The sequence below is a fragment of the Euwallacea similis genome, chromosome 2 (assembly GCF_039881205.1).
Source record: "Euwallacea similis isolate ESF13 chromosome 2, ESF131.1, whole genome shotgun sequence".
NCBI classification, from domain to species: domain Eukaryota; kingdom Metazoa; phylum Arthropoda; class Insecta; order Coleoptera; family Curculionidae; genus Euwallacea; species Euwallacea similis.
In genome coordinates, this window is record NC_089610.1 from 1580687 (window position 1) to 1595530 (window position 14844).

At 33.5% G+C, this 14844-nt stretch overlaps 1 protein-coding gene across 1 annotated transcript in view; it reads left to right on the top strand.

Annotated features, from left to right (window-relative positions):
- Positions 1-14844, top strand: part of LOC136419371 (EF-hand domain-containing protein 1-like) — a 164668-nt gene that overhangs the window by 94058 nt on the left and 55766 nt on the right. The window lies entirely within an intron of this gene.

Sequence of the window (14844 nt, forward strand, 5' to 3'; positions counted from 1 at the left end):
GTTCTGAGTCAATGCTTACGAATTTCTCTGATAATTGGTGAATAATGGAATCGTCTACCTGGAAATGTTGGGTAATAGCTTGAGGTCTTGAGGAAGAGGCCAAAATCTTTGAGGATTCAAGGGGAATCTTAAATTTTGTACCTTTTAAATAGAGTAACCCAGAATGATAATTCTTTCGCATCTAAAGCATTCATATGTTTCTCTGAAGCAGTGATACCTAATCTGTACTAGCTCGAACTAACCCGAACTATCCTGAACCAACCTGAGCTAATTTGAACTTAATCTATAAGGATTCGTCTTGGTGGGCCTCAAATTCTGATACTGAATGTTTTCTTTTTCGTATTATGTAAGTAACTAAATCTCCAACTGTTTATCTTCGGTCTGGTTTAATTCGAGTCACTGAAAGTTTTTATTTAGCTCTGAATAGGCACCTAAAAATATCTAAAAGAGCACACGTTTGTGCTTCTCTAACGGTGAAGAAATATTAGGACGCACTATACACCACAATTAAACACGTTTTTGACTTGATTAGCTTCAAAAATATAGTCAGAAACTGATTTTAAACTCGTTAAAAGATACTATAATGAGATGTTCTCGTTCAAGGTTTATTAACTGTACTCCGTAATGTTTATTTCGTGTAAATATAAATTTTCATCCCATTAATTCTCAGTGCAAATATTTAATAACATGTAAGTCCTATAAGAAGGTTGCCTGGTGGTTATACCAAGATGAAACGAAATTTGGAGCACTCAGTTTGTGCCGAATAAGGCTGTTTTTCGCGACCTTCTTACGGTATACAATTCAATGAAAATAAAAGGGAAATTACACAATTCTTTCATTGCCCACCCTGCCACCCATCACGAGACGATCTATTGTTCGGAGAACGTTGACTTCTATCAGGTATTTACCTACTTTTACATGATTGATTATCTAAGGATTAGTTCCATGGATTTGAAAATTGAAAACATACAAACACACAGCAGGTACTATGGAGATAGGTGGATAGATTAAGTCAATAACACAAATTAACAGAAGACGTTAATCAGTGCAACAAATTAGAAAAATCGTGTTATATACAGGATAGTCTACTAGAAAATGTTGAGCGTGTTATAATATCCTGATCTCATAAAGCTCAACTTACTCTAAAAACGATAAATATGGATAGGAAAATATAGGAAAGACCTGTTGGTTTTTACAAGGTTTGGTAACTATGCGTGTGGATCTCTTCAAGACCTGTTCTATTACGCCACTGTTTCTTTACCAATCAAATTGAAAATTTTACTACACAATCACCACACCTGAGGCGTTATTGAGTACAAATTTTATTGGTGCAAAATGTTTACTTTGAAAGTTATAAATTTTCAAAATTTTCTTTCTGCAAAACTTGGCATACGAATGCTTTCTTAAGTATTAAAAATGCAGCTCAACTACGCCACTGTTTCTTTGCCAATTAGGCTGCAAATTTTACAGTTTATATACGATTCTTGAACGATTTTTCAGTAGAAAATTGTTGGTGCAGAATATCTATTTTACATTTTTTTCAAAAGTCGCTTTTCGTAAGGTCTGATAAGTCGGTTTTTGTGTTCTCAATTGCAAATCTAGAAAATCATGTAAAAGCACCATTTAAATAACATTGAAAATGTACTATCATTACTCCAACTAAGGAAGACAGGTTTAGGGAGTTTTATAGACAAATTTCTCTTAATGAACAGCAAATTTGAAAAGCATCATCATATGTAAAGCGTTCTATATGAAAAAGTGAAGTTTATCATCCCAAAACCAAGCGAAAATGAATATTCCCAAATGATGAGTCAAGTCAATTTTTCTATCAGTAGCACCAGCATTGTACAACTCTTATCATTTATGTTCATGTACAACATGGTGCTGACATAAATCCTATGATTCTTTTCTTCCACCTTCCATCTGGTATATGTAGGTAGATTATGGAGGTTGTGTCAAGGTTTATATTGCGGTGTTTCGCAGATGATACAGCAGCTGATTTCGCCTTTAGGGTGGTAAATATGTGCCCGAGTTTGTGTTCCAAAGGGGCCTTTAGATAAATGGAAAAGTACTTAATGAAACTGGCCCGCTAGAGCTAACCTGGCAAGTGACTACAGTTTTGCTATAGTATACCTAGTTTGGCACCATTATTACAACATTGGAATACTGAAGATAAAATGCAAAAGGGTGAGATCGAGCAAGAAACAAGACTTCATTGAAAATTACTATTACTATTTAACGAAATACTGAATGACAAAAATAACAAGTTATTTTTAGTCGCACTTTTACGACTTTCCTGCAACTGTATTTGTTCTATTTTGCTCAATTACATCATGCTCAAAATCGTACCCCCATAGCTCTATCTCTAAATTAGTTGTCCCAAATAGTGAACCTGGTTCAATAATTTTTATCACAACACATTATCACTAAATATCACTAGTTCTGCTCACTCCGAGACCTCACATGAACACAGTAATTTTTCTCCGATAATCACAATTTCGGCAACTTCCGGACAACGGGTACCTACTCTGGTACCCACTCGGTACGATCGGCTGAAGTGGGAGCCCAACGCAGAGAACTAAAATTCGTCCGACGCTATTATTATCACATGTGTGCAGGGACTCCTCCTATGCTTTGCTAATAACACAGATAGATATAGAGTACGTCAAATCCCGCACAAATTGCACGGAGAGAAGTTGCTGTTTTCGAGATATTTAGCTTACAACTGACTGAATACTATTACACAGCACACTGGCTGTTTCATGTTAAAATTGTAAAAATCGACGAAACGTGCATTAAGTGAGTCTGATTACTATTTTTCGGTTATCACTGCGTTGAGTTAACGTGGAAGTTATGTAACTCCGCTAATTGGAAGCCCCTTAAAGACGCCCCATTTTCATTGAGTGTTCTTTGAATTTTTAACTATTGTATCAAATTCAGTAGTCCAAGCGAAATCGATTTCGCATTGAAATAAGTAAAGTCGACACAGATCATTGGTTTTCGACTACATAGCTTGTTTTTTCTGACTCAAAAAATTCAATATTAGATCATTTTAATATCAATTGAATGACTGAAAGACTTTTTGGGTCTAATAATAATAATTATTCCGCTTTCTTCGAAAATAATCATAGATTGACAATGGAGTATTAATCTCATTGATTGATTTTTTTCCTTGATCCGTGCAAATTGTCCAAATCCAGGTCGTGTATGATTGAGACGGTGAAAACCTATGTTTACGTTTTTCAGTAAACACGACAAAGCTAAAAATCTAAGCTGTCGATCGAAGCACATTTAACTAGGTAAATACCTAGAAAACATACACATCATAGAGATACAACTTATATACATATACTACGAGGGATTTGGAGTACCTGACTACGTCGTACTTAATAATATAAAGAGGGTTTTGGTACTAATATAATTTTAATAGCCATGTACTTCATAAATCGAATTTCAAGTCCTTGAATTCTATGACAGTTCAATTTGATAGGACAATTAAAATTTCAGCCTTAACTAATCTTGAAAGTATGCGAAATCTCCCTGATGCTACACTGCAATCACGCAGCTAAATAACATACCTCAGTGACCTTAATAGGAGAATATCAACGTTAGTCGATTGTTTTTTTTTTTTAAATTCGATATGTCAATATGTGATATGAGATCGAAGCAGCGGATTGGCTAAGTCCTCCTTTTACATCGGCGGTATCCCCAATCAGAACTAATTCCCTGCAGGTACCTCCCATTTAGAAATAAGGTACAAACAATCGTCAATTAAACTCATTGAAATTAATGAACATCTGCACCCAATTAGAAAGATATGTTAATGAGGAAGTTACATATTTATAGTACGAATATGGTGTACTGTTAACTTAGAATTTCTGATTTCAAATCAGGAAATTAACCCTCGGCAAGTGGCAATGATGTGTGAATAAATGAATAAATATACCGTGGCATATGGCGGGTGGCCTGCCCTTACCATAAGAGTGATGGACTCTAAAGAGCGACGTTGTCAATATACAGGGTGTCTATAAAAGGTCTTTCCAACGCTCCACCACAGATTCTTCAGATCAAAACGAGACGATTTAGCCCTATTTACTTTAGTCCAAAAATTGATAATAGCTACGCTAGAGAAAGTTGAAAATTTTAAATCAAATTTTAATCATGTTTTCTATATTGTACAACATAAAAACGTGAAAATTAGTGTAGGGGAGTTTTTCAAGACGCTATTCATATCTACTGACAAATTGCGCTTATTTTGCGCCACTTACAGACCACAGCACGTATTTAACTGATTCAAACTTTTTTGCCTCCTAGTATAAATAATTTTTGAATACAGGAGTGTATCTGGACTTCGTTTATAAGTAAAAAAAGTACACCTTATTGATGTTGCTAGGAGGAACCGTTTACGAGAAAATTGCATTTGAATGATGGCGCGAAACCAATATTGTCTTAACAAATTGGTAATGAGCTGACGAAGTTTAATAAGAAAACAATAACAATTTTAATACCAATCTAAAATTTGGTATGTTGGTATTGCTTTATGGGGCAAAAAAAACATAACAAAATTATGGTTAATACCAATCCATGGGCGTAGAATTTGATTTTTTAGTAATTACATATGTCAGACTTCTACGCCAATGGAAGAAAAGGGGTTAGGTGTGTGAGTTTAGATTAAGCAACTCGTTTACTGCAAAAAAGGTACTATTGATATATCTTATTATATGAAGGCTTTTTTACTTAGAAATTATGACTACATACATTACTGCATTCAAAAATTATACATACCAGGGGACAAAAAAGTTTGAATCAATTAAATACGTGCTGTGAGTTGTAAATGGTGCTAAATAAGTGCAATTTGTCAGCAGATGTGAATCGCGTCTTGAAAAACTCCCCTCATTATTTTTCACTTTTTTATATTGTACAGTATGGAAAATATGATCAAAGATTGGTTTAAAATTTTCAATTTTGACACCCTTTAACGCTATTATTGTCAACTTTTGAATTAGAGTAAAATGGGTAAATAGTCTTATTTTGACCTGAAGAATCTGTGGTAGAGCGTTGTAAAGACCTTTTACAGACACCCTTTATACTTTTTCATTCTAGAATTTAAGAATTTTACGACGAGCGTCAGCACAAAGATCTCGGTAATAGTGAGAGATATTAATTCAAATGGGAAACAACTGGCACTTTTTCGCACCTTTTTTGCACCAATACCTTCTTACATTATTTAGGTATTTTTATTTCTTCCCTAATTAAAACTGTGTAAACGAAAATGTCCTCATTAACTTTTAAAAACCTAAAATAACCTTTAGCCTAATAGCACAAATCTGGTACCAATAAACATCGAAAGGAAAGTTACATAACGAACAAGATGCAGCCGCTATTCAATACTTCGAGGTCCAGTGACCTTGTTTCGTCCATACCAAAGACCTGCTGCTAATTAAAAACGATGAAAAATGTTAACAACTTTTAGATCGAAAACAGATATTCGGCCAATGGCAAAGAAACCGATTTGTAACGGAACAAGATTAATATCTTCGCAGAGGGATTGTGTATAGTTTTGCCCGGTTTCTACGCTCTCTAAATAAAGTTATTAAGTAAACTAAATACCTGCTGTATAGTATTAAGAATTACTCATTAAAACAACGGTATAATAATTATTGTTGTTTCAGTATAATACGTAATATGTAGATACTTCCGTTGTGAATTTCTAAGTCGTCAAACACAAGGAAACGTGCGTGGTTGATGTAAACTGGGATATTATAGCATGAAAACTCATTTGCTTGATATATTTGAACTGTCAATAAAATTATTTCCTCGATTTTAGGCAAGTTATAAAGTATAATTAACGTAAATGTGAGCATTGGCAAATTCGTTTTCCTGTTGAAATTTATTAATTAGTGGAGATTTAATTTGCTTTCGACAGAACTAAAAATGCTACACCCTCATTGTATTAAGTTAATGAACATTATTCAAATTTAATTAATTAATATTGTCTTTATTAGAATACCGAATTCATTTTTATAGTATGAGACACGTCACTGACATATTGCAGCGTTTCGAATAATTAAAATTTAATAAAAAATGTAAACTTGTTGCTTTGTTACGTTGGTGACAAAATGGTGAATGTCAACAAGCATTAAATTCGATAGCAGGCTGTGTGGGTACCTTTTCGTTCAAACTTCAACGTTCAACAAAAGAGCAAAGAAGAAGAGAAATTTGCGGTGAATGCAATGAAAATATTTAGAGGCATCGCAATAAGCTTTGTTTGATTCTTTAAAATTGTAATTTTTCACAAAATACCTCACTTTGTCGAATCAATGACTGAAAACATGTCCAATGCTGGACTTGGGTGTGCTTGAACGAATGCAAATGCGAAAAATATACAGGATATTACATTTAAACTAACAGTCACAGAGGCATCAATAATGACTAATTCAACCTTCGAAATTCTAATTTCTCACCCAGACATTCTCACACAAAGAATAATTAAAACTGTGTTGTTCAGGTACCTAGAAAGAGCAGTCAAAAATATATAAACTTACAAGGGGCTACTTTTCGACTAACTGAGTTATAAACATTTTAATAGCGACCCACTCAACCTTAGAAATTAAAATTAACAAATTCAAAAAAATGCAAAAATATATACAAGGTATAACATATCGTCATATAGCTATTTCGGGGGGTGATAGTGCTCTGCAAAATAATTAAAAAATGCGAATAAACTCATAAACGCACTATTTTCGATATATAGGGTGGCAAAAATTCACATTTTTTAAAGGACATTTTCAGCAATTTTTAAAATTTCATTTTCGTTTAGATTTATTTTTTTTTAAGAAACCGGATTAAAAGTTACGAATTGCTTTAGATAGTTAATAACTGAAGTGGATGATTTTTTTTCCTTACTTCCTGTACATTTTTAATTTACAACGATAGATATTTTAGGAAATTTTGCGAAAACGATGAAAGATGTGAAAATACTGTAAAAGATTAAAAATCTAAAGAATTGAAGAAAGAATATAAATTTAGTATCAGAATTCATACAGGGTGCTTCAAAAATTATACGAAGCATAAAATAGTACATGACCCAAAAAACATGACACCGTGTATATGGCTACTGACGATTTTGACATTTTGTTGTAGAGGGTTTTAAAGAAAATAGGCATATGAAATTTAAAAGATTTAATTCAAGGCATACATATATGGGAAAACGAAAAATATGAGAAAAAATGTGAAACTTTGCCACTCTATACAGGGTGAGTCAAGAAGATTGGGCCAACACTAAACCGGAGATATTAGTCACCAAAATATTGTAATTGAGCTCAACATGGCTTATACCAATGTCACTAAGAGATACAGTGTGTTCAAAGCTTAAATTTTGCTCTAAAATATCTCAATAATTAAGAAAGTTTTAATAGTAAAGTCTGAAAATTAGTAGTTTTATGTTTTTTGGTGTGAGAATTACGAATTTTTAGGTTACTTTTACGTTGCTCCTAGAGGGCGCTAGTTTCACCGTATTATTTAAATAATTTGAGACATTTTTTTATCTGTTGAACCATGCTTAAAACAAATCGAGAATTTAAAAAACGCTCAATTCTACAGAGGAAATGTACTCTTGTTTAGGTTGTCCAAATCTATCGGTTTTTAAGTTATTTACATTTAAAAGGTTCAATGTATTTTGCTATGATTTTTTAATTTTTAAAAGAAGGAAAGATACAGAGAATTAATCAAAGCAAAAATATATAATAATAACAATTATTGGTAACAATGATAATGACAAAGTTCAAATCAAATGTTGGAAGTGTCCACCTACCTCAATACATTTTAAAATACACTTTCCTAAATGTCTCTGAATGTTAAACAAAATTTCCTTATTTTTAAAAAATATATTCGTGATTTCTTGTATTCTCTGCTGCAGCTCCTGAAGAGTATGAAAATGAATAAAAAGGAAAAAAAAATCATAGCAAAATGCATTGAACCTTTTAAATGAAAATAACTTATAAACTGATAGATTTGGACAACCTAAACAAAAGTATATTTTCTTTGTAGAATTGATCGTTCTTTTAAATTCTCGACTTGTTTTAAGCATGGTTCAACAGATAAAAAAATATATCTCAAATTGCTTAAATAATACGATGAAACTAGCGGGCTCTAGGAGCAATGTCAAAATAATCTTAAAATTTGTAATTTTCACACCAAAAAACATAAAACTGCTAATTTTCAAATTTACACTATCAAATCTTTCTTAATTATGGACAAATTTCAGAATAAAATTTAAACTTTGAACACACTGCATCTTAAAGCAGCAACATTGATATAAGCCATGTTGAGTTCAATCGCAATATTTTGGTGACTAGTGTCTCCAGTTTAGTGTTGGCCCATTCTTTCTGACTCACCCTGGATATCGAAAATGGTGCATTTTTGACCAGGGGTCTATTCGTATTTTTTAAATTATTTTGCAGAGTACTATCGCCTCCTGAAATAGCTCCATGATGATATGTTACACTCTGTGTATTTAAATTAACACAACGGGCATTTTCACTCATTCCTTTATATCTGCCACATTAAATCACTTAACAACTGTCGCATCTAGCCGATATAACCACTTTCCCAGATAATTTTATTTTTATCTAACACTCATAACTTTCGTTATTCATTTCGTATTCGTTACCATTACAAACCAAACGACCGCCACTTTCCTTAATTCGGATTTCATCGGTCGTTGTCATCATGGCCCCAGTTCAAAGACCATTATTACCATAGGAAATAATAAATAATTGCTCAGACTACCAACAAATCATTGTAATTCGTGGTAAATAAACCACGGAAGAAAGTTTTTTCACGCTCGACTTGGATAGGCGGGTTTCGGATTTAAGTCACTGACATTATGTCGTTTAAGACTTGTATCGGTACCTATTTAAGATATGGATTTCGCATGAAATTTATTAGATAACGTATGGTACCATATGGTCTAACATTGAATGTTTTGAGGGTTAAGGTCAAGTCATAAACCGTTTTCGCTATAAAGCTGGTTTAAGGAATTTAGAGACTTCTGGTCAGAAGCCATTACCATATTAAAATCAAAAACCTCGATTAGAGGTTTAAAAGCTTTGACGCCCAGTTGGTGACAAAATATGTAAATTATTAAACAAAAAAGACGGAGGAGTCTTCCGATTTCGACAATTTATCCCAGTGGTGCAGCGGACCTTCTTAAAGTAACCCAAAGCTGGTTCATCAAGTAAAAACCAGGCATTTCCCGCCCAAACCCATTTGCGATAACACTTTGGCTAAACAAAAAATCGGATATTTTTTGGGTTTCACGTTGTTTTCAGATGAAGTCATCGAAAATTGAACAAAAACATGTTGGCACTCTTCAAAACCGCAGACACATGTTTGTAGAATAGACACGCCACTGATGATTTTCCTTAAGACTGTGTAGCAATAATGGTATGTCATTAATAAAGAATTACTAATTAATGCCACATTATGTAATTAAAATGAACGTAGGTAGGAGCTTTTAAGATAAACTATGCTTCTCTGGTGGACGTGCGATACAATGGGGGGCGTGCTTATCAAACAAGGATGCAAAAGTGATAGTGAGAAGTTAACAGCTACTGTTTGTTTGAAGACAACAAACGTCAGAAAGATGAAAAAATGACCCAACCCAGATTGAGAGAAACAAAACAAAGAGAAAAAAAGTATAATTAATTAAATAAAATAATTACTTATTGGCAGATTAATGAACTGATTAAAACTAGACACACTAATTGATAAATGTGTTCTGTATATTTGATCGATTGTTCATTTTTTCTTTCACTGCTGAATGAAATAAAAGAAAAAACTAATAATTGATTTTTAACATAAATTAAGAGGCTGTTTGCTTTTATTTCTTTGGTAAGTAATAATGCATGCCATAATGAACCAGGGTCCCATGTGAACTTTAATCGGAACGACACGAAAGGAAAAAAGCAACAGGAAGAAAGCGTAACAAGACACCATATGCCAAACATGATGCACGTAATCCCGATGACGTGTTTTATATTAAGTTTCCAAGTTTTTAGTACATTACACTCTTTAAGCACTCAACTGAGGGCCTTAATGCCAATGTTGCCAAATAAGGCCTCTTCGGTAATTACCGAGCAACCTTGCCATTTTTCAAATTTGAACTCCACTTAACTGTAGTTTATAACAGGGGTACAAAAAAAGCGAAGCCCTAAAGTTAGCCGCATTAGAAAATATACCTGAATTGGTCTGCAATTTTGCGCATGTGCAGTTTAGTCATTTCTCTTTATATGATAAAAGTGTCTATTGCCTACGTGTTGTCATTTAGTGCATAAAATGTAATTAAGAGATTAATGTTTCCAATCAAAATTTAAGAATTTTAAACTGACTAAAAATCCTGCTGAAACTACAGAAATGATTAATGTGACTTGAGGAGATAGTGCTTTAATTGTTAGGAGGTGATTTAAGAAGTTCCATGAGGGAAATTTTTGTTTTGAGGATGATGCACCTCGTCCGGGTATAGGCAACTTGTAATCAAATTTTACAGAACGAAAATCCACACCGAACTGAAAAAAAGTTTGCAGAACAGTTAGAAGTGATTCAATGTCGATTCTATTGCGCGTAATGAAAAAGATTCCAAAGGAAGGAAAACGGGTTCCTCATGAGCTAACCAAAGACAAAAAAAATCGAAGAGTTAATATGATAGCATTAACTTACTTTTTCGGTATAAAATAAAAAAAATTTTTTATGATAATTCTAAGCGCAAAAAAGCATGGGTTAATCCAGACCAGCCATCCACATCAGTTGCAATACCAAATATTTATGCCAAGAAAATTTTACTATATGTTTGATGGGATTGGAAAGATTTACTACGAGCTTCTGGAACCCGCTCAGGCAGTTACAATGGAATGTTATAGAGCCCAAAGGATAAAATTAAGCAAAGCTTTGAAACTACGAAAGTCGGAAAGTGATATTGCTGCCTAACAATGTTCGACCGCATACAGCAAAACCAATCCGGAAATTCATCTTCTTAGACTGGGAACTTCTATGGCGTGCTGCGTGTTCTCCAGACTTGACGCCTTTTGACTTCTACTTATTCAGATCAATACAGTCTTATCTAGTTGATCAGCAGTTTCCTAAAGTTGAAGATGTTCGAAAATTGCTCGATAACTGTTTTGCCTCGAAACCACTAAACTTCTCTCGCGAGATCATTCATCATCTACACGATAAATGGCAAACGACCATAAAAAACATAAATAACAATGGCGATTATTTTGAGTATTAACATTTCCAATAAGTATGTTGTTAATGAAGCTTAATTTCACCAAAAAATGCTCAGTTTTTATTTTTAGACCTATTATAAATATTGAGTAATTTCTAGGCTTAATAAAATGCTTCGTTTTAATAATATGTAGCCCTAAAAGCTCAAGTCTCTCGTGTATAACTAATTTATTGCGAAATCCCGATTTTTCTTGGATAATTGGTTAAGTTGTGTCGGCAATCTTGTATATCGGTGCTAAGTACCCGCAACCCGCGGTTTAAAATGTTAAAAGTTAAAACTATTACCTTTCCGATTAATCACTGTTTCGTGTTGTTTGCAATCGTGAGAATTCCATTCCTATTTCAATACTTTACAACTAGACAAATCGCAGTTGTTGCAGTAAGAACTCACTGCAAGAACTCAGTAAGAACACACTTGGAAAAAAGGAAATTTTGAGCTCATTCCAGGGAAAAAAGAAAATCTAAGAAAGAAAAATGTATCATAAAAGAGTAGTCCGATTGGAAATGTCTCGGAGATACTAAACAGTTTACCCTGGTTGAAAGAGAAAAATTGTGTAATTTTTGGTATAGTATCACAAAGCTACGAATCCAATGAATTTATCATAAGAAAACAGTGATGTCTCGCATTCAATGTATAAATTTACATAGACTGATCGAAAACTAAGCTTATTTGAAATTTGACTCCCAAAAGGTTCAGCCCAATCGATGACTGATACCATTCGAACTAACCGATAGAAGATTGAGCTGTACAACCTTTTCCAATGTAGATAGCAACACAAAAATTTCCTTCCTTTAATGCAGGAAAGCGTAAAATCTTTCCTTTTTTATATGATATCTTTATGGAAATTGCAAAAACCCCGGAAGTGTTAAGATAAAGTGGTTTAATGAATTAATTTTGATTAATTATTTCCTCGTTAGCTTCCCTCAACTCGCGGGGGGCCTTCCCGGTTTGCAGGAGTACTGGAGGGAGCCACTACAGGAACCGTTCTGCTGGACAGATTGCGAGATTAGTAGGGAAAATCACGAATTTGGTCTTTGGTCTATCCCGAGAACCTTTCGAATTGTTGAATTCCGCGCAAAGCTCCATGAACAGGCATCAATTCAAGGGACTCAATCAAATCAACACAAGGGGCTTCCCCCGAGTGAAGGTCGTTTCATTAAAGAAAAAGTAACACTTTTGACCACAAGGCCGCTTAATTCTTTAACTCGCACCAACGTATCACACAACCTACTGCTAAGGCTTTCTACTTCCTTCTTTAACCTCCAAGGTTTAGTTTAAAACTATCAAATAATCATCTGAAGAGGCAATTCTATAAAGCAATCTAGGGCTATATAGGGTGTTTTTTAATGATTGCGAAAAATTTTAACCGGATTTTGCATCGAAAAATAATGCCCGTTTGCTATATAAACCATACTTCAAAAATGCTTATGTTGAAGAAATACAGGATGTTGAAATTTAATTAAAAAAATGGAAATTTACAAATTTCTTCAAAACGAATAGAGATATTTTAATGACATTTTGTAGGTTATCTTTTATTAACAAAAATTTGCAAAAGCTGTTGAAAATGACTTCCTCTTACTTTTTTTACAGTTAGAAAGGCCGTAAACGAAATACATGTCACATATTTCACTATTTGTATACATTTTTATTAACGACTTATGAATCTTTTGATAAAATAATCTTAAAATTGTGACAGTTGCGACACTTAAACAAATGCAAAATAATGCCATTGTTTCATGGCTGACTACGTTTTTCATTAAAATATGTATCCCTACACATTCATATGATAATTTATTTCCTTCCTCGAAAATGGCTCATCGTACGAAAAAAAATCAAGAGGGCTTTTTTCTTTACTATTGAACGAGGAATTAGAAATATATTTTTTATTTTGTAAAATCCAGTAGCGTATTATTAAATTTCAACACCCTGTATTTCTTCAACGAAGCATTCTCGGAATGTGGTGCATATAGCAAACTAGCATTATTTTTCGATGTAGAATCCGTGATTAAAATTTTTCGCAAACATTAAAAAACACCCCGTATAAGATGAGATAGAAGAACTCGGGAGGAACTGAAAAAAATCCGCCACCCTTCCAGGTCTTTCCCTCAGTCTCACCCCCCGTATCCGGTACTGAAAATAGGCTATGTACATCAAACAGACGATACTCTGATAATTTGGAAATGTATGAAATCACATGATGTGTATTCCAAACCCCTAATTACAATTTACTGCAACCGACAAAGAAATCAATGTATAGAGTTCCTTTCATCTTAATAATTTTATAAACACATAATGCAGATGTGCTTTCAAAGCCTAAATCTCACTTCCAGATGACAATGTGGAAGGAAAGTGGTAGTGTGTTAAGCAAATCAAGTGTGACTGAGTTTGAAATAATTACTCTCTTTTGGTCCAACGAGAAACTCGTTAATTGCGATTAAAAATAGTGATAATTGATAATTATTCGTAAACTGTATGTACATGGACGTCGTTTATCTCAGAATTTCCAACAATTAGGAAAAAAATTCTCAAGTGACTTGGGCTGTTATCAAAAAATCTAATTAAATAAATAATTGAGTTCTTAAGTAATAAGTCACGTAAGCCCACTACTTAGATAATTATATACCTACTCCTAAAAGTCTTCTAAAGGCACATGTAATCAAATAATAATGCAATATTACCATACTTATTAGGCCAATAGAGGAAGGCTGCTGTCTGTACATTAGACATATAAAGCAATAGTTTTAAGTGGCTGTTTCAGCAACGACTAAGTAGCATTAGCCAGGAAGTGACTATAAAACTTTTGGTTTACTGCATAATTAAATTTCATTTTTGACTATATTATGCCTGAAACAATGCAGAAAATCTATAAGGAACAACCACCTGCATTCTGCCTATGGTAAATCAGTATCTGCCATGGAGAATTGGACATACAGTAACAACGGCACATGCTCATTTTTAACATCGGTACTTAATCTTTCAGTTCGAGCGTGACCGTGGGTCGTTCCATTCTACAAATCCATGAAATGGAGGTTATTAGGGCCTGCTTGACCGCTTCATTCAAGAAGAAATCCGTTCGGTCAATATTTACTTCGTCCTGAAGTTAAAAAAAGATACCATTAGTAAAGCACTCATCTCACGTGGTGTTCCCGATTTAATCGCAAGAACAGTTAGATCGTGTATGGTACCTAGTTACTTCTGATTAAGCAACAAACTAGTTCAAATTCGTGTGTTAAATTTTTTAGCGAAAATCTATAGCATGAGGTTGAATTAATTTAACATGCATTCTGCGTACTGTGTTGGGTAATGATTATGCCAAAAGTTAGTTGCAGAGTCACTTTTAGTTAAGAATTAACAAAAAGTTTGAAAACCCAATTTGGTTGACTTTTTCAACGAGATTTTATCATTGAAAATAAGTCCAAAATAGTTTCAGAATAGTGGTCATTATAGCAGAAAGGACTCAAATTAAAAAAGTCTTTGTGGAAGTTTTTATTTTAGCTCACTAAACGCGTTTTATTCTAGATATCTTGTTGTCATCTTCTAAAAGTGACTAAAAAATCTGT